The following is an 18,701-nucleotide window of genomic DNA, read 5'->3' as shown; positions in this document are numbered from 1 at the left end:
GAGAACTGAAGTGGAAAGGAATAAGAATATGGGGAGTGCTAGGTAGGCATGAAAATCTTCACTTTAGCAGATGTAACTATGTAGATAAAGGCTTAGGGGAGCAGGTGCAGGGGGAATGACTAGTTAGGGGGTAGCCATTTTTTAGCATCAGAATATGGAATCGTTGCCTGTGACTCCTAAGGGCCAGATCTTGCAGGTTTCTAAGTCTTATATGGCTGATGAAGAATAATAAAGGGGTGAGTTGATCACTGGGGCTCCCATTGTACACTCAGTAGCTGTATCCCAGGAGGGTAGGGGATGAAATGTATACAAGAGATACTCCACATGTGGCAAAGGCACTGAGAGCCTGATCTCTGACTCACTGGAAGCAAAGACCCTCCTCCCTCCATAGTATCTTAGATTCACAGAGGCAAAGGCACTGTGACAGTCTCTTTTAGAGCTGCCTTTCTACCATCCTTGAAACTTAAATGCTGAGACCCAAGGTGACTTAGAATTGCTTTTGGAGCAGCATGAATTAACTTAGCATTGATTAACAGGGCCATATTAAGGCTTCATGCTGTAGAAAAAGTGCTAGACTTGGAGTCAAGAAAACCCATGTAAGAATGGGCAAGTCATTTCACCTTCTGGAGCCTCAGTTTTCTCATCCCTAAAATAGGAAAAATAATGCTTATGCCACCACCTTCATATAGCGCTGGTAGAGAAAGCACTTTGTAAATGGGAGTGGGTTTATTTAAGGCTGGTTATCTGCTTCTCTCTTAGTGTTGGAACAGTAACACACAGGGTGATGTCAACTGCTCATTGTGGCCACTCCCAGCACTCATCTTTTTCTGACTCTTGATATTTTTGAGTTTTAATTAAAGTCCTGTTTTTGATGAGCTGGCCGAAGGGCTTGCCTTGAGTCTGAGACTCCTTTCTTCAAAGTCTTCCTTATACCACAGCAGATGAAGCAGATAGAGCTGCAGTGACTCAGAAAATTATCTACCCCATTGAATAATACTAGGTGCTTCGAAGTGCTTAGTGGTACTGTGTTCTCTAAAGACAGATCTAAAAGTGGAGAAAGCATCTGTCTTAAATATTGATCAATGAACCCAAAGTAGAGGTCTTTTTTTCTGTTTATGTGTGGTTTTTTTTTTTTTAATGCAACTGTTGAGGTCTGACTTGATCATTTGTATCACATACATGGTAGAACCTTTCTTCTGGTGTTAGTCAGATGTCTGCTACTTATAAACTAAATGTCATTTCAGAATAAATAGATCCTATTATGTTGTTTGCCCTGGCACACAATGTTTGTATTGTGTTTGACATTTTCTCTAAGAGCTGAATCAAAGTAGTTAATTTAAAAAGCAAATATTTGCAACAGCCTTGGAATTTATTTTTAAGTGAAATCTCTAACAATGCATTCTGTTTACCAAATAATGAAACAGTGTCTGTGGGATATAAGATTGACATGAAAAATGTGTCCTTATATTCAACCCTGTAGACTTAATTTCCCAAAGTAAAATGTTTGAGTTTAGTACTGGATGATGATAACTGTTAATTGGAATGCCTTCCTCCTCCTCCTCCTCATGAATTTATAAAATGGCTACTAGGAAGACTCATCTTCCTGAATTCAAATTTGGCCTCATACACTAGCTGTGTGACCCTGGGCAAGTTACTTAACTCTGTTTACCTTAGTTTCCTTATCTGTAAAATAAGCTGGAGAAGGACATGTCAAACCAATTCAGTATTGTTGCCAAGTAAACCCCAAATACGGTCACAATGAGTTGAACACAACTGAAGAAATGACTGAACAACAAATAACATGTAATGCATTGTAAAGAATTGTAATGTTTTTAATGTCTTGTGATTTGTCTACCATGTCATGTTTTTTTTTAAAAAATTTGTTCATGTAGAATCATAGGATGTGAGAACTTAGAAGATCTTAGAGATCATCTGATATAATCCTATCCTTTTACAAATGTTGAACCTGAGTCATATCAAAGACACTTAGAGTTGAAAGGGAACTTGGGCTGACTAGTTCAACCCACACCTGACCCCAAATCCCCAAAGTGGGCCTGTAACCTCACCTTTAAGACTTTGGAAAGGATGGGGATAAGGTGGTGGCGGGTGAGGGATGAGGGCAAGGGATGAGAAGTGGGGGTAGGGGTAGGGAGGGTCACTGCTTCTTAAGGCAGTCCAACTCACCTTTGGATAGCCAATTGTTGGGAAGAGTTTTTCTTGCATAGAGCTTAACTATCTTTCTCTAACTTCTATCTGAGCAGAGTGCCAAACAGAATATAAAAACAACAAATATTGAGTGCTTATGGTATACAGAGCATTGTGCTAGGTATTGAGAGAGAGAACATTCATTTCATGGTCTAGTAGACTTAAAGGCACAGAGACTGATAACTTTAATATGCAAAATTACATGATGAGTGCATAACAGAATCACAAAACAAAGTGATAAGTCTGAGAGGAAAGTCTTATTAGCTAAAGGGATCATGGAAGACTTCCTGGAATAGATGGCATTTGGAATGTAAAGAATGGGTAGAAATTCAATAAATGGAAAGAGAGAAGGCATTCCTTAGGTAGGAAATGGCATTGCAAAGGCATATATATATATATATGTACATATACCAATCATATGTATAATATATGTGTATGTCTATAAATATATATATATATATATATATATATATATATATATATATATATATTTCAGAATGCAATGTATTCTTGAGGGACAGAGAGTTGCCTGGTGTGTTTGGGCTAGGGAATATATGGAGGATAGTAAAGATAAGGCTAGAAATGTAGAGTGCTGCTGGGCAGTGGAGGACTTTGAATACCATGCAGAAGATAACAGGACCTTCGAGGTCATCTAGTCAAATAACATTATTTTACAGGTAAACAAACTGAGGCTTGAAGAGGTTAAATGATTTGCCCAAGCTTACACAGGTATTAAGTAGCAGAGTAAGGATTCAAACCTAGGCCCTCCAATCCAAATTCACCCCTTCTTCTACTATACCAGTATGAACTTGAGTCAGGAAGCAGTAAGGACACACCAAAGATTTTTGAGTAGAGAAGATGACCAGATCTGTGTATAAGAAAGATTATTCTGGCAGTTGTATGAAGGATGAATTGGAGAAATTATAAATGGGAAGACCTGAAAGGACACTTAAATAGTAGTTCAAGTGGATGCTAGTGAGGGCCTTTACCAGAGGTGTTAGTGGGGATAAGAGAAGGAATTTAAGAGATGATATGGTTTTCAAAATCCTTCTTAAGCTCCTTTATGGCCTGTAACCAGGTCATATTTTTCTTGGAAGCTTTTGGTGCAGGAATTCTGACTTCGTTGTATTCCTGAGGTTCCATGCTTTGATCCTTTTTGTCCTGAAAAAAGGAATCCAAAGTTGGATTGTTGTGCTTGCTTTGCTTCCTTTGCTTGCTCATGTTGCCACTCAATTACTTGACTTTTGAGCTTTTTGCCACAGTAGACTCTGCTTCCAGAGAGGAGAGCTTTGTTCCAAATCACTTGGGTTTTCTCAGCTGCTGGAGCCATTAGTTGGCTACCGTCTCCAAAGCCTCCACACGCTCTGGCTCACTGGTTACACACCCAGGACCTCCGCCCTAGACACCAATCCAGATCCAAGCAGGTTAAAGCAAGAGCGATTGGTTGCTTGGTCCCCCTGCAATCTGCAGCCCAGGAGCTCTGAAGCAGCCACATGGCAGCAGCGGCTGCACCTCAGCTGCTTCTACAGAGGCCAGACTGCACTCCCGAACTCCCTGTTCCCAAAATCTACACTGACCTCTCACTTTGTCTTTGGCATTTATGGATTGATAATTCTGGAAACCGCCATAGCTGCTGGTGATCTACTCTCCCAACATTCTTCTAGCCGTGGCTTGTCAGGCCTCCCTGAGGTTAAAACCATGGGCTCATGTGGGGCTGGGCTCTGCTCCCAGCATGCTGTGATGAACCCTTTCTGTCCGCCTTCCAGGCTGTCTTCAGCAGGAGATTTGTTTCTCTCTGTCACTTTGTGAATTCTGTAGCCCTAAAGTTTGTTTAGTCATTTTTTTTATGAGTATTTGAGGTGGTTATTGGGGGGAGCGCAGGAAGTTTTCCTGCTTCTATGCCACCATCTTGGCTCCATCCTTGAGAGATGATATGAAGATGGAATCACAGGAGCTAATTACTGATTAGATAGGTGAGGGTGATGGGAGAGTTCTTTTGACTAATATTTGTCATAATAATAATGTCATAGTTTCAGCACCCTTTCCCATCCTGGTTGCCCCTCCAGATCTGCTAGAGCTTATCAATCTTCCTAAAATATAGTGCCAAGATCTAAGTAAGATAGGTCAGATGTCATCTGACCAGGGTAGAGTATAGTGGTTCTAGAACCTCTCTGGTTCTAGATAATAGGCTTTAATTGTTGGTCTAGTTTACTTTGAAGTTTCAGCACCTGGCTGAGGATGGATAGCATGAATGCAGGTGAATAAGTGGTAGTATTCCACTCTATGTATGAAAAAACTTAGAAATATACACTAAGCATGGAAATAGACAGTTAACTAGCATCCACCACAGGCACTTAAAGATAACCTGAAGGTTAGTGTCTTTGGATTGTGGGATTCAGGGTTATGACAAACCATACTTCCACTGAAAAAATAACGATTCATCCCATTTAGTGCACAGAAGAGGGAAGCTAGCATTTCCTTAAGTGACTTGCGCAGTCCTCATCCTTGTTTCATGCCATATAAAAAGGCCATTTCTAATACTTGCTCAAACTCAAGGGATGCAAGGCTATTTGCTTTGCTCATTTTTTTTCATTCCATACTGTGGCCAGGCATTAGATGACTCTGTGTGGTGGTAAGTAGATTGTTGTTTTTAATTAGCTCATTAAGTTGGTTCAGGCATATTACCAGCCTAATTACTGAAATAACTAAATTGTTGTTGAACTAGTATAATCAAGTTGTTTGCCCTTTGCTTCTTTCTTCTCCTTCCCTTATGTAAGTGAATATGAAACCACTGAGGCTTCAAGTTCATTATATATTGATTTTTAACCAAAGCTTTAAAGACTATAACCTCATAATGAAGCACCAGTGGAAATATTTTAATCAAAAAAGAACTTTTAAAATTAATAGAGAACCCAATTCTGGTTAAATGAATGACTGTCTAAAAACCTTTAGGTTAATACCATGTGTTAATAGATGTTATATGTCAAGCTTCTCATACAGTTTTCTATTTTAGTTTTTTTCTAACATTATATTCTTATAGGTTCTTTTAGTTTTCAAAATGCTTTTGAATGCATAATGTTTACCACATCCCCATGAGATGGGTATGGTCATTATTTTTGTTCCTGTTTTACAGAGGAGAAATTGAAAACTATGGAGGAGTTAAATGAATTACCTGAGCTTTTATACTTTAATACTTAAGATGAATTATCTCATAAATGTGTGCAGTCCCTTCAGTGATGCAGATTATCACCCCCTCTATACCCTCTCATCATCCCATGCTACTCTTATCTGGATCTTCTTGCAAATAATCCTCAGAGGATCTCTGTCTACTTTATTGGGAGTAATTCTCTAGCTCTCTTGGTGTGGCATGGATACCAGTGTAGCACATAGTATATTTGATGGTTATAAACCTTCATTTTCTATACCTTCTTTCCTGGTCTGACATCTCTTGGGTAACATCCCTTACATGGCTCTCTTGTGAGATCTGTATGTTTGTGTTGCAGCCTACTCAATGCCCACTATGTGTTTCTTTATTGTCTTTTGGGTAATTCTCAACCTTAATTCTTTTAAAGAAAAGTTTATTTAACATATTATATTTTGTCAATTATATATAAAAATAATGTTTAGCATTCTTTTAAAAAATTTTGAGTTCTAAATTCTCTTCCTTTCCATTCCATGGAGAAGGTGAGCAATTTGATGTAAGTTATACATGTGCAGTCATGCAAAACATATTTCCATATTAGTCATATTGCAAAAGAAAACACAGAACAAAAAACCCCTAAGCAAACAAGAAAAATAAAGTAGTAAAACATAATGCTTTGGTCTGTATTCAGACTCCATCAGTTCTTTCTCTGTAAATGGATAACATTTTTCATCATAAGTCCTTCAGAATTGCCTTTGATAATTATATTGCTAAGAATAACTAAGTCATTCACAGTTGATCAGTATACAATATTGCTGTTACTGTTTACAATATTCTTCTGGTTCTGTTCATTTCACTTTCTATCAATTCATGTAAGTTTTTCCAGGTTTTTCTGAGAGCATTGTGCTTGTCATTTTTTTTAGACTTTTTTTTTGGTCTTTATTAATTTGTTCGTTTACTTTGAGTTTACAAGATTCAGTTTCCCAGTTCTTTGAGTTTCAAATTTTCTCCCCCTACCTTCCCTACCTCCCCCCTTTCCCCAGAGGCATTCAATCAAGTATAGGATCTGCAAATAGTTTCACATTAGACATTAGTCAGGTTATAAAGAAGGATTGTATCAGATGGAATGAACAATTGGAAAGAGGAAACAAAACCAAACAAGAAAGAGAGCAGGTAATTTGCTTCAATCTGCATTCAGACTCTGTTTTTCTAGTTCTTTCTCTTAATATAGACATCTCTCTCCATCATGAGTCTTTTGGAGTTTACTTATAGCTCTGCATTTCTGAGAAGAGTCCGGTCTATCCAAGTTGGTGGTCACACATACGTTGTATCTCTAGTTGTGTACAAATTTTTCCTGGTTCTGCTCTTCTCACTCTCAGTTCGTAGAAGTCTCTCCAGGTAAATATGAAATCCATCTGCTCTTTGTTTCTTATGGCGTAATAGTATTCCATTACATTAATATGCCATAACTTGTTTAGCCATTCCCCAATTGATGAGCATCCCCTTGATTTCCAGTTCTTTGCCACCACAAAAAGAGCTGCTATAAATGTTTTTGTACATATGAGTCTTCCTCCTGCTTCTATGATTTCTTTGGGATACAACCCTAAAAGTGGTATTGCTGAGTCAAAGGATATGAAATTACTTATAGCCCTTTGGGCATAGTTCCAGATTGCTCTCCAAAATGGTTGGATCAGTTCACAACTCCACCAGCAATGTCTTAGTATTCCCATTTTTCCACATCCTTTCCAGCATTTATCATTTTCCTGTTTTGCCATCTTAGCCAATCTGACCGGTGAGATGTGGTACCTCAGAGTTGTTTTGATTTGCATTTCTCTAATCAATAGTGATTTAGAGCATTTTTTCATATACTTATAGATATCTTTAATTTCTTCCTCTCAGAACAGCTTGTTCATATCCTTTGACCATTTATCAACTGGGGAATGACTTGTATTCTTATAGATTTGACTCAATCCCCTGTATATTTTAGAAATGAAGCCTTTATCAGAGACATTGGTTATAAAAATTCTTTCTCCATTTCCCACTTCCCTCTTAATCTTGGTTACATTGGCTTTGTTTGTACAGAAGGTTTTCAATTTCATGTAATCAAAGTTACCCATTTTGCATTTTATAATGCTCTCTAATTGTTTGGTCATGCTTTCTTCCCTTCTCCATAAATCTGACAGGTAAACTATTCCTTGCTTTCCCAGATTACTTACTGTCTCATCCTTCATATCTAGATCATGTACCCATTTAGACTTAATTTTGGTATACAGTGTTAGATAAATGTCTATGCCCAGTTTCTGCCATACTATATTCCAATTTTCTCAGCAGTTTTTGTCAAATAGTGACTTCTTATCCCAAATACTGGGGTCCTTGGGTTTATCAAAGAGTAGATTATTATAGTCATTGACTGGTGAGTCTCGTGTACCCAATCTGTTCCATTGATCTACTGCTCTATTCCTCAGCCAGTACCAAGTAGTTCTGATGACTGCAGCTTTATAACACTGATTAAAATCTGGTATAGCTAGGCCACCTTCCCTAGCATTTCTTTTCATTAATTCCCTTGATATTCTGGACCTTTTGTTCTTCCAAATGAATTTTGTTACTATTTTTACTAGTTCTATAAAGTAACTTTTTGGTAAATTGATTGGTATGGCACCAAATATGTAGTTTAATTTAGGTAAAATTGTCATTTTTATTATATTAGCTTGACCCAGCCATGAGCGATTGATGTTTTTCCAATTAGTTAGATCTAACTGTATTTGTGTGAAAATAGTTTTGTAGTTCTGTTCATATAGGTCTTGGGTTTGTTTTGGCAGGTAGATTCCCAAATATTTTTATTTTGATTTCTTTTTCTTCTCTAATTGCTACTGCTAACATTTTTAGTACCAGATTGAGTAAGAGGGGTGATAGTGGACACCCTTGTTTCACCTCTGATCTTACTGGAAATGCTTCTAGCTTATCCCCATTACAAATAATACTTACTGATGGCTTTAAATAGATGCTACTTATTATTTTAAGGAAGGCTCCATTTATTCCTATATTTTCTAGTGTTTTTAACAGGAATGGATGTTGTACTTTGTCAAAAGCCTTTTCTGCATCTATTGAGATAATCATGTGATTTCTGCTAGTTTTATTGTTGATATGATCAATTATACTGATGGTTTTTCTAATATTAGACCATCCTTGCATTCCTGGAATAAATCCTACCTGAACAAAGTGTATTATTCTTGTGATAAGTTGCTATAGTCTTTTTGCTAGTATTTTATTTAAAATGTTTGCATCTATATTCATGAGGCAAATTAGTCTATAATTTTCTTTTTCCATTTTATCTCTTCCTGATTTAGGTATCAGTACCATGTTTGTATTATAAAAAGAATTTGGTAGGACTCCTTCACTAATTTTCCTAAATAGTTTTTAGAGTATTGGAATCAATTTTTTCTTTAAATGTTTGGTAGAATTCACTAGTAAATCTGGCCCTGGAGATTTTTTCCTAGGGAGTTTACTGATGGCTTGTTCAATTTCTTTTTCTGAGATGGGGTTATTTAAGTAATTTACTTCCTCTTCAGTTAATCTGGTCAGCTTATATTTTTGTAAATATTCATCCATTTCACTAAGATTGTCAAATTTATGTGCATATAATTTGGCCAAATAATTCCTAATTATTGTTTTAATTTCCTCTTCATTGGAGGTAGATTCACCCTTTTCGTTTTTGATACTCATAATTTGGTTTTCTTCTTTTTTTATCATATTGGCTAAGGGTCTATTAATTTTATTGTTTTTTTTTCATAAAACCAGCTCTTCGTTTTATTTATTAATTCAATGGTTTTCTTAATTTCAGTTTTCTTAATCTCTCCTTTGGTTTTCATTATTTCTAATTTAGTATTTAATTTCGGATTTTCAATTTGTTCTTTTTCTAGGTTTTTCAATTGCATGCCCAATTCATTGACCTCCCTTTTCTCTAATTTATTCATGTATGCACTCAGGGATATAAAACTTCCCCTAAGAACTGCCTTTGCTGCATCCCACAAATTTTGGTATGTTGTCTCATTATTGTCATTCTCTTGAATGAAGTTACTAATTGTTTCTATGATTTCTTGTTTGACCCACTCATTCTTTAGGATTAAATTGTTTAGTTTCCAATTAGTTTTTAGTCTATCTTTTCATGGCCCTTTATTGCATATGATTTTTTTGCATCATGATCTGAGAATGATGCATTTAATATTTCTGCCTTTCTGCACTGAATTGTGAGGTTTTTATGTCCTAGTACATGGTCGATTTTTGTGTATGTGCCATGTACCGCTGAGAAGAAGGTATATTCCTTTTTATCCCCATTCAGTTTTCTCCAGAGATCTATCATATCTACCCTCTCTAAAATCTATTCACCTCCTTAACTTCTTTCTTGTTTATTTTGAGGTTGGATTTATCAAGTTCAGAGAGGGGAAGGTTCAGGTCCCCCCACTAGTATAGCTTTGCTATCTATTTCTTCCCCAAATTCCCTTACCTTCTCCTATAGGAATTTGGATGCTATACCACTTGGTGCCTAAATATTTAGTAATGATATTGCTTCATTCTCGATGGTGCCTTTTAGCAGGATATAGTTTCCTTCCTTATCTCTTTTAATTAGATCAATTTTTGCTTTTACTTTATCTGAGATAAGGATTGCTACCCCTGCTTTTTTTTTACTTTAGCTGAGGCATAATATATTTTACTCCAGCCTTTTACTTTTACCCTGTGTGTATCCCTCTGTTTCAGATGTGTTTCTTGTAAACAGCATATTGTAGGATTATGGTTTTTAATACATTCTGCTGTCCACCTCCATTTTATGGGAGAGTTCATCCCATTCATGTTTACAGTTATGATTACTTATCTCTTTCCCTCCATCCTATTCCCTCTCCTGTTTATGTTTTTATTTTTCTCCCCTTCTCCCTTTCGGTCCTTAAGAGTTTTCCTTTTGACCACTGCCTCCCTCAGTATTCCCTTCTTATCAGCCCCCCTCCCTTTTCTTCCTCTTTCCCCTTACTTCTTCCCTCTCTTCTAACCCTCCTCCCACCTTTGTAGTCCTTCCCCCCTCCTACTGCCTGTAGGATATGATAGATGTAGTATGTTATTTCTTCTTGGAACCAAGATTGACAGGAACAGATCTCATACAAAGCTCCTCTCCCTCCCCTCTTTCCCTCTATTATGATACATTTTGTGTCTCTTCTCGATAGAGTCCTATGGTTAACTGATTGTGTTATTCCCTCCTTGCACCAGAACCAATGAGGGAAAAGCTCATATAATGCTCATCTCCCTCCCTTTTTTCCCTCTACTGTATTGTTTTTATGCATCTTTGTGTGGCATAATTTACCCTTTTCCACTTCATTCTTTCCTCTTCTTCCATTGCAGTCCCTTTGTAGCCCTTAATAAGGTTTTTTTTTATCGTCATTTTGTGTAATTTATACCCATGCCCTCTACTTGTCTATAAACAGTTTGCTCTTATTAAATAACAGGGTGTGTGTGTGAGTGTTTTCCTTGTTTACCTTTCTATGTATCTCTTGCATCTCGTAATTGGAGGTTGAATTTTCCATTGAGCTCTGGCTTTTTCATCAGGAAGGTCTGGAAATCCATTATATCATTGAATGAAATCATCTCCTTGCCTGGTAGAATATGTTCAGTTTCACTGGGTAGGTGATCCTTGGTTGTAACCTGAGCTCTTTTGCTTTGAGAAAAATTGTATTACACTTCCTCTGATCTTTTAGTGTAGAGGCTGCCAGATCCTGTGCGATCCTCACTGTGGTTCCGTGATATTTGAATTGTTTTTTTCTGGCTGCTTGTACCGTGTTTCCCCGATAATAAGACCTATCCCGAAAATAAGCCCTCCCCTTACTGTGTAAGATTCCTCTAAAATAAGCCCTCCCCCCAAAATAAGCCCTATTGAGATCGCTACTGTAGTGAAGGTGATCCCCTGCGCTACACGCTACATTACGGTACCCTCTGTATGCACCGTCCCCCCCACCCCCCCTCCCAGTGAAACGCACACCGTGCTCCGAGCTGCATCCAATCAGAGCTGCAGCAGTGAGCGCGTCATCCTGTTCTTCCCCAGTGATTTGCTTATTGAATAAAGGTACCTTTTTTTGTTCACATTTACCTGTTTATTAAAATTTCTGTCAATGTTCATTAAAATAAGCCCTCCCATGAAAATAAGCCCTCTGGTGTTTTTCTGTCTAAAAAAATTAACAAGACAGTGTCTTATTATCGGGGAAACACGGTAGTATTTTCTCCTTTACCTGGTAGTTCTGGAGTTTGGCCACAACATTTCTCAGACTTTTCAGTTTGGGATCTCTTTCAGGAGGTGACCGGTGGATTCTCTTGATTTCTATTTTACTCTTTGGTTCTAGTATCTCAGGGCAATTTTCCTTGATGAGCTCTTGGAAGATGTTGTCCAGGCTCATTTTTTCATCATGATTTTCTGGTAGGCCTGTGATTCTCAGATTATCTCTCCTGGATCTGTTTTCCAGGTCAGCTATTTTTCCATTGAGATATTTTACCTCTTTTTCTAATTTTTCATTCTTGATGTTTTGTTTGGCTGATTCTTGGTTCCTCATAGAGTTATTTGCTTCAATTTGGTCGATTCTTGTTTTTAGCAAATTATTTTCCTCGATTAGTTTTTGAAGCTCCTTTTCCTTATTACACATTTTTTCTTTTTAAGGAGCTGTTTCCTTCATTGTAATGTTTTTCTAATTTTGCAGTTTTGATTTTAAAAGAATTATTCATTTTGTCTTCTATCTCTCTAATTTGGTTTTCAAAGTTCCTTTTGAGCTCATCTAAGAATGCTTTCTGTGCTTGAGACCAGTTCCCTGTTGAGGCTTCAGCTGTGGGTGTGGAGTCAACACTGTCTTCCTCTGAATTTGGTTCCTCCCTCTCACAATAGTAGGACTCCAGAATCTTTGTTTTTGCAGTCTGCTTTTTACCCATTTTGAGGCAGGGTCCTAGCCATGACCTTCCTCTAGGGTTCCCAAGCCTTTACTGGTTAAGGTTTTGCCCTGGGTCAATAATCACTATGTTTTCAGGGTCAGAGGGGGGGATTGGAGCAGCTGGGGTTCACTCTGCCATCCTGGTCCCTGGAGTTCCATATAGGGGCTTTTTAAATTTCTAGGCTGTGGATTGGTAGTCCCAGGAGTAGCTGCTGCCCCTTCCGGGGACCCTGCATTTGACTCTTACCTGCTCTGTCCAGTCCTGGCCCTGTGATGATAGGCCTGGCAGTGGCCCTTGTGTTTGGTGTGTCAACTTGCCGCCACATTGATCAGGACTTGTCTGGGCCTCTGCTGTCTGGGCCTCTGTGTGCTTTGGTGTCCAGGCGCCTCTGTGCCACCCGGGGTCATCTTCCGGGCCTCTACCTGCCATTTCTTATAGTACAGTAGTATTCCATCACAATCATATCCCACCACTTGTTCAGCCATTCCCCTGTTGATGGGCATCCCTTCAATTTCCAGTTCTTTGCCACCACAAAAAGAGCTGCAATAAATTATTTTTTGCACATATGGTTTCCTTTTTTTGGATATAGATCTAGTAGTAGTATTGCTGTGTCAGAGGGTATGCACAGTTTTTTAGACCTTTGAGCATAGTTCCAAATTGCTCTCCAGAATGGTTGTATCAGTTCATACTTCTACCTTTATGGTGCTTTAATGTCTCAATTTTCCACATCCCCTCCAACCTGAGTTATTTTCCTTTTCTGTCATATTAGCCAGTCTGATAAGTGTGGGGTAGTACTTTAGAATTGTTTTAATTTGCATTTGTCTAATTAATAGTAATTTAGAGCATTTTTTTCATGTGACTATAGGTATCTTTGATTACTTCATCTGAAAACTGCCTAGTCATATCCTTTGACCATTTATCAATTGGGGAATAGCTCTAATTTTTAAAAATTTAACTCATTTCTTGTATTATTATTGTATTTTTTGCTTAATGGGAAGCTCTTTCCCATCCATTAATAGGCCTATGTGACCTGCTTAAGTCACATGGAAGCCTAAGTCACATGAGTTTGAGTCACATGAGCCTAGGTCACGAGGGTTGTGATGCCCTCTGACCCTGAAGAAGTGTATATATACTCTGAGGTTAGCATTTTACTTTGGGGCTCACTCTTGGGAAGAGTGTTTGTGTGATGTAGCCAGATGAGACTCTGGGTAACTGTGATAGTAATGGAAATTAAAGATTCCCCTGTATTGGCTTGGTTTTCAAATTGATTGTGTTAAAACCCAGAGCTTGTTAATCCCACCTGTGGGATGGACTTGTTGATGTGAAAAGAAAGTCCTGAACTGGGAGGAGCTGGTGACGTAGATTTGGAGAGACACTAGAGAGAGGCGGAAGATCTTTTTGGAAGCAGCACCTCGTGGAGAGAGAGAGACTAAGAGAATTGCTGGTGGCCGCTTTGAATCGCCCTGGACTTTTGAGACCTGCCCCCTGAGCTGCCAAGGACTGAGGAGACATGGCTGTTTTGCTGGTACTTTGTCTGTCCGTTTTGATGTTATTTTGCCAGATTTGTCCACTGGTGAAAGACAGTCCTTTTGTTGAAGAAGTCCTGGAACCTGGCTGTTCGCTAAGAAGCCCTGAGACTGTCCTGCAGACAGAGAGTGAATACTGTCCACTGGTGAGGGACAGTGCTGTTGTTGCAGGGGTCTGGAGACTGTCCTGCAGACAGAATGAATACTGTCCACTGGTGAAGGACAGTGCTGTTGTTGCAGGGGTCTGGGAACCTTTCTGTTGGTTTGGAAGCCCTGAAGAAGGATTTTCTTGTTGTATGTTTACAGAAATCCTGGGAGAGGGCTTTGCTAATGTGTTCAGGGGTTCTAGGACTTTTCTACAGACAGAGGATAAATTCATGAAGGGACTGGCAATGTATCTTGTGGCTTTGCTAAGCCTTGTCTCCCCAGGAACTAAGATTGCTGAGAACTTGCCTCGTGTCAAGATGAAGAAAAGACCTCCATTTGGGTATTAAGTGCTGTGTTTAAACTTGATGTAACTCTGGGGTAGATTCAATTGTGATCCAGGGGTGGGGAACTTTTGACCTTATGTTTGGAAACTAATCTCCATTTGAGAAGAGGGGCTTTGTGGTGGACTTAATTAAGGTATAGCCTAGGGGTGGAGAAGTATTTAGAACAGAGACTTTGTGATTGATTGAATGATTGGAAGGTCCTGGGGTGGGGTAGTCCTTGGAGATTATTTAATCACACTTAGTAAATGCTGTATTTTGAATGATGTCATGTTTTGATCTTCTCTGTTCTTGGTTGGTCACTGAATAAAATGGAGAGCACCTATGCTGGTATTTTGAACCTGGGAAGTTGCCTTTCTTTTGGCATTACATTACAGTAACCATTAAGGGAACACCCCCCAGCTTCGAAACTCAGATGTTGGTGCTTCTCTCTCTGGTAACTATGTATGTAATGATCAGGCAGTTGGATCTGTCTGTTGATCTGTGATGTATATATTATTTAGTCATATGGTTAGATGCCCTGTCTGTTGGTCTTTATGCTACTATTTCTGCTTGTAATTTCTATTTATATTTTCTCTGAAGTTCAGGGTGCTGGCGTTTTCCCCTGAACCAAATAAATGATATATATGTTTAATTAAAGTAAGATTGTTGGCCCCTTTTGAGTTGCTTTCCTTTAAAAGAGCAGATCAAAGAACCTGTGCTAGCAGCCCTCCTGTGTGCTGGTGTTATTGGTCTTCACCCCCATAGCAGCTGCAAGTAGCATTGATGTTACAGTTCCCTATATATATGAGGAATGAGGCCTTTATCAGAGAAACTTGCTGTAAAACTTTTTTTTCCACAGTTATGATTACTGACTTGTTTGTTTCCCTCCATCCTATTTTCTTCCCATTTATCTTCCAGGGGTAGGGAACCTGTGGCCTTGAGTCCATATTTGGTCTTCTGGGTCTTTGGGTGTGGCCTTTTGACCGAGTCCATGTTTTACAATACAAATCCTTTTATTAAGAGAATTTGTTCTGTGAAGTTTGGATTCAGTGAAAAGGTGGCACTTGAAGACCTAGAGGGAAACATATAGCCTCAAGGTCCCTACCCCTGTACCTCTCTTGAATTTCACCCTGTCCATCCTCAAAAGTGTTTTGCTTCTGACTACTGTCTCCCCCAATCTGCCATCCCTTCTATTATCCCTTTCCCCCTTACTCATTCACCCTCCTACTTTCTTCTAGGATAAGATAGATTTTTATACCCAACTAAGTGTGTATGCTTTTCCCTCTTTGAGCCAATTCCATTGAGAGTAAGGTTTGAACAGTACCCCCCATCTTCTCATTCACTGTAAAAGCTCTTTTGTACCTTTTTATGTAAGATAATTTACCCCATTCTACCCCTCCCTTTGTAACAATAATGCAATATTCACAACACCCATGGTGGTTATGAATATGCTGGTATAGTTATGAATCACAAAATGTAGCAGACTCTCCACATGGAGGGTGAAACCAAAGCCTTTATTCAAACACCAGAAAACCAGAGTCCCAGAACCAGAAAGCCAAAGTCATTATAGTAACCACAAAGTTGTTACACATGGTTAATGCAGTTAACACCCACATTCCCAAGCCTTCACAACAGAACAAGCTCCCTCAAGCAGGGATCCTCCTCTCTCACTCATGGTAGTTCTTCACCCTGGTTCTTGGAAGTTCTCAGCAGAAATTCCCAAAGGAAAGGTCTCAGTAGAAGAAAGGTCTCAGCAGAAGCTCCAGCCTGCAGATGCTTACCCCAGGAAATTCTGGCATTTCCAGCTGGGGCTTTTCCTTATATAAGGTATATCTCCTCCCTGTTCTGCCCCTTCCTCTTAGGTCCACAACTTCCTCCCAAGGTGTTAACTACTTCTGTGTTAATTAAATAGCTTAAACAAGGTGTTAACTTGAAACAAGGTGTTAAGTACCTGATTACTTGCCAATACAAAGGGGCATGGAAGATATTCAGATTCCATTAACATTACACCCTTTCCCTTTCTCCCAGGGCCTCCCTCTTCCTGGATCCTTAATTTAATTTTTTTAGCTATCATTTCATCACCCATGCCCTTTGTCTATGTATGCTTCTCGCAACTACCCTAATAATGATAAAGTCTGTAGACATTATAATCATCATCTTATAATGTAGTAATGCAAACAGTTTAACTTTATTGAATCCCTCGTGATTCCTCTTTCTTATTTACCTTTTTATGCTTCTTTTGAGTCTTTTATTTGGAAGTTAGATTTTCTATTCAGCTCTGGTCTTTTCATCAGGAATACTTGAATATCCTCTATTTCAGCAAATATCCGCTTTTTTTCTTGAAGGATTATGCTCAGTTTTGTTGGGTAGGTGATTCTTGGTTGTAATCCTAGCTCCTTTGTCCTCTTGAATTTCATATTGTAAGCCCTCTGTTCCTTTAATGTAGAAACTGCTAAATCTTATGGTATTCTGACTCTGACTCCCAAGATATTTGAATTGTTTCTTTCTGGCTTATTTTCTCCTTGACCTGGGAGCTTTGAAATTTGGCTGTAAAATATTCCTGGGAGTTTTCATTTTGGGAGCTCTTTGAGGAAGTATTGGTGGATTCTTTCAATGTCTATTTTGCCTTCTGATTCTAGAATATCAAGGCAGTTTTCTTTGATAATTTCTTGAAAGATGATGTCTATGGCTTTTTTTTTTGTTTATGACTTTCAGATAGTCTAATAATTCTTAAACTATCTCTACTTGATCTATCTACCAGGTAATTTTTTTTCCCAATGGGATAGTTCACATTTTCTCTTTTTCATTCTTTTGATTTTGTTTTCTTGTTTCTTGATGTCACATGGAGTCATTACATACCATCTGTTTGATTCTAATTTTTAAGGAATTATTTTCTTTAGTGACCTTTGTACATCATTTTCCATTTGTCCAATTCTACTTTTTAGGGAGTTCTTTTCTTCAGTTAATTTTTGTACATATTTTTCCATTTGGCCAATTCTATTTTTTAAAGAGGTTTTTTTTTAGTGAATTTTTGTGCTTCCTTTACCATTTGGCCTGTTTTTTTTTTTTTTTAAGGAAGGTGTTATTTACTTCAGGTATTTTTTTTTTTCAGATTCCATTTGGTTTATTTTTTAGTGTCCACAACTTATTAATCAAAGAGTGAGAAGTTCAGGAGACTCCACTTGTGACTCCTCATGCCTCACACTCAAACTCAAAGTGTTGTGGATCAAAATAGTGAATTCGGATGTAGGCATCCTCCCCGCCACTGCTGTAGCTCTTGCCATCAGGATGGAAAGCAACACTGTTGATGGGGCCAAAGTGACCCTTGACTCTTCCAAACTCTCCTTCAAAGGCAAGGTGGAAGAACCTGGCCTCAAACTTGCCAATTCTGGTGGAGGTTGTGGTTATATGTGGTTATATACCACCATATATATGTGGTTATATACCACCCAGAACTATGTGATCGTAGATGGGGAAAGAGCAGCTGAGTTGACAGGTCACTTCGTTCTGAATGTTTTTTGGTGCTCAAGGGTGGTGGAGTCAGAGAGCTTGGCTGTATTGTCCTTGGATGCAGTGACAAACATTGTCATGTCTCGGGATGTCTGAATGTCATTAATCTGTCTTGAGTGCTCCTTGACATTCACCATTGTTTCTCCAGACTTAGCACTGTTCTGGTTGAGTTCCCCATTTTCATGGCCAGCAATGATGCATTCCCCCAAGGGTCCCCACACAGCACTTGTGATCTTAGCATCAGCATTACCAGGGGATCTTCATGTATGGTTCATTACTATCAATCTGGCTGGGGTCCCAGAGGTCAAAGAAACTGATGAAGCACTGGTAGCTCATCTGCTTATCCATGGAGAACATGATGATGTTGCCTCCAAAGTCAAACCCACATGTATGGACAGCTGAGTTGGTATTCAGCAGAGCCAGCTGCTTCCCTGTCTCACAATCCCAGAGGCGGCAACTGTTGTTGGCAGAGCTGGTAAGGACATGTTTGGTGTCCCAATCAGCATCCACACACCACACGGCTCCAGTGTGCCCCTTGTACGTGCCTAGCCTCTCTCCAGTTACTGAGTACCATACATTGACAATGGGGTCCTTGGCCACAGTAAAGAGCAGGTCTCCCTCGAGGTTGTACTTGATCTGCGTGATCTCGTGGCCCTGGAGCAGGATCAACTTCATCTTAGCAACTGCACCGGGACCACAGAACTTCGCAGCAAGGTGGGAGATGTACCAGAAGAGAAGAGACATTCTTTTTTTTTTGGTATTTTCTTGCTTCACTCTTAGTTCTTTTTCCAGTTTTTCTTCTACCTCTCTTTTTTGATTTTTAAAATCCATTTTGAGCTTTTCTAGGAATTCTTTTTGGTCAGAGGCCAGTTCACATTTTTTGCTTTGGAC

The 18,701-nt window shown here is 38.8% G+C and overlaps 1 protein-coding gene and 1 pseudogene across 2 annotated transcripts in view; one reads left to right on the top strand and one right to left on the bottom strand.

Annotated features, from left to right (window-relative positions):
* Positions 1-18,701, top strand: part of RGS12 (regulator of G protein signaling 12) — a 257,451-nt gene that overhangs the window by 13,030 nt on the left and 225,720 nt on the right. The gene's annotated exons all lie outside the window — the stretch shown is intronic.
* LOC138150731 (eukaryotic translation initiation factor 3 subunit I pseudogene) lies at positions 17,399-18,485 on the bottom strand (annotated as a pseudogene).

This window comes from Petaurus breviceps, unplaced genomic scaffold (assembly GCF_028583685.1).
Source record: "Petaurus breviceps papuanus isolate PSGF00001 unplaced genomic scaffold, PetGlider_PUasm1.0 140, whole genome shotgun sequence".
Lineage (NCBI taxonomy): Eukaryota > Metazoa > Chordata > Mammalia > Diprotodontia > Petauridae > Petaurus > Petaurus breviceps.
The sequence above is the reverse complement of the archived record's forward strand: the minus strand, read 5'-3'. Positions and strand labels throughout refer to the sequence as shown.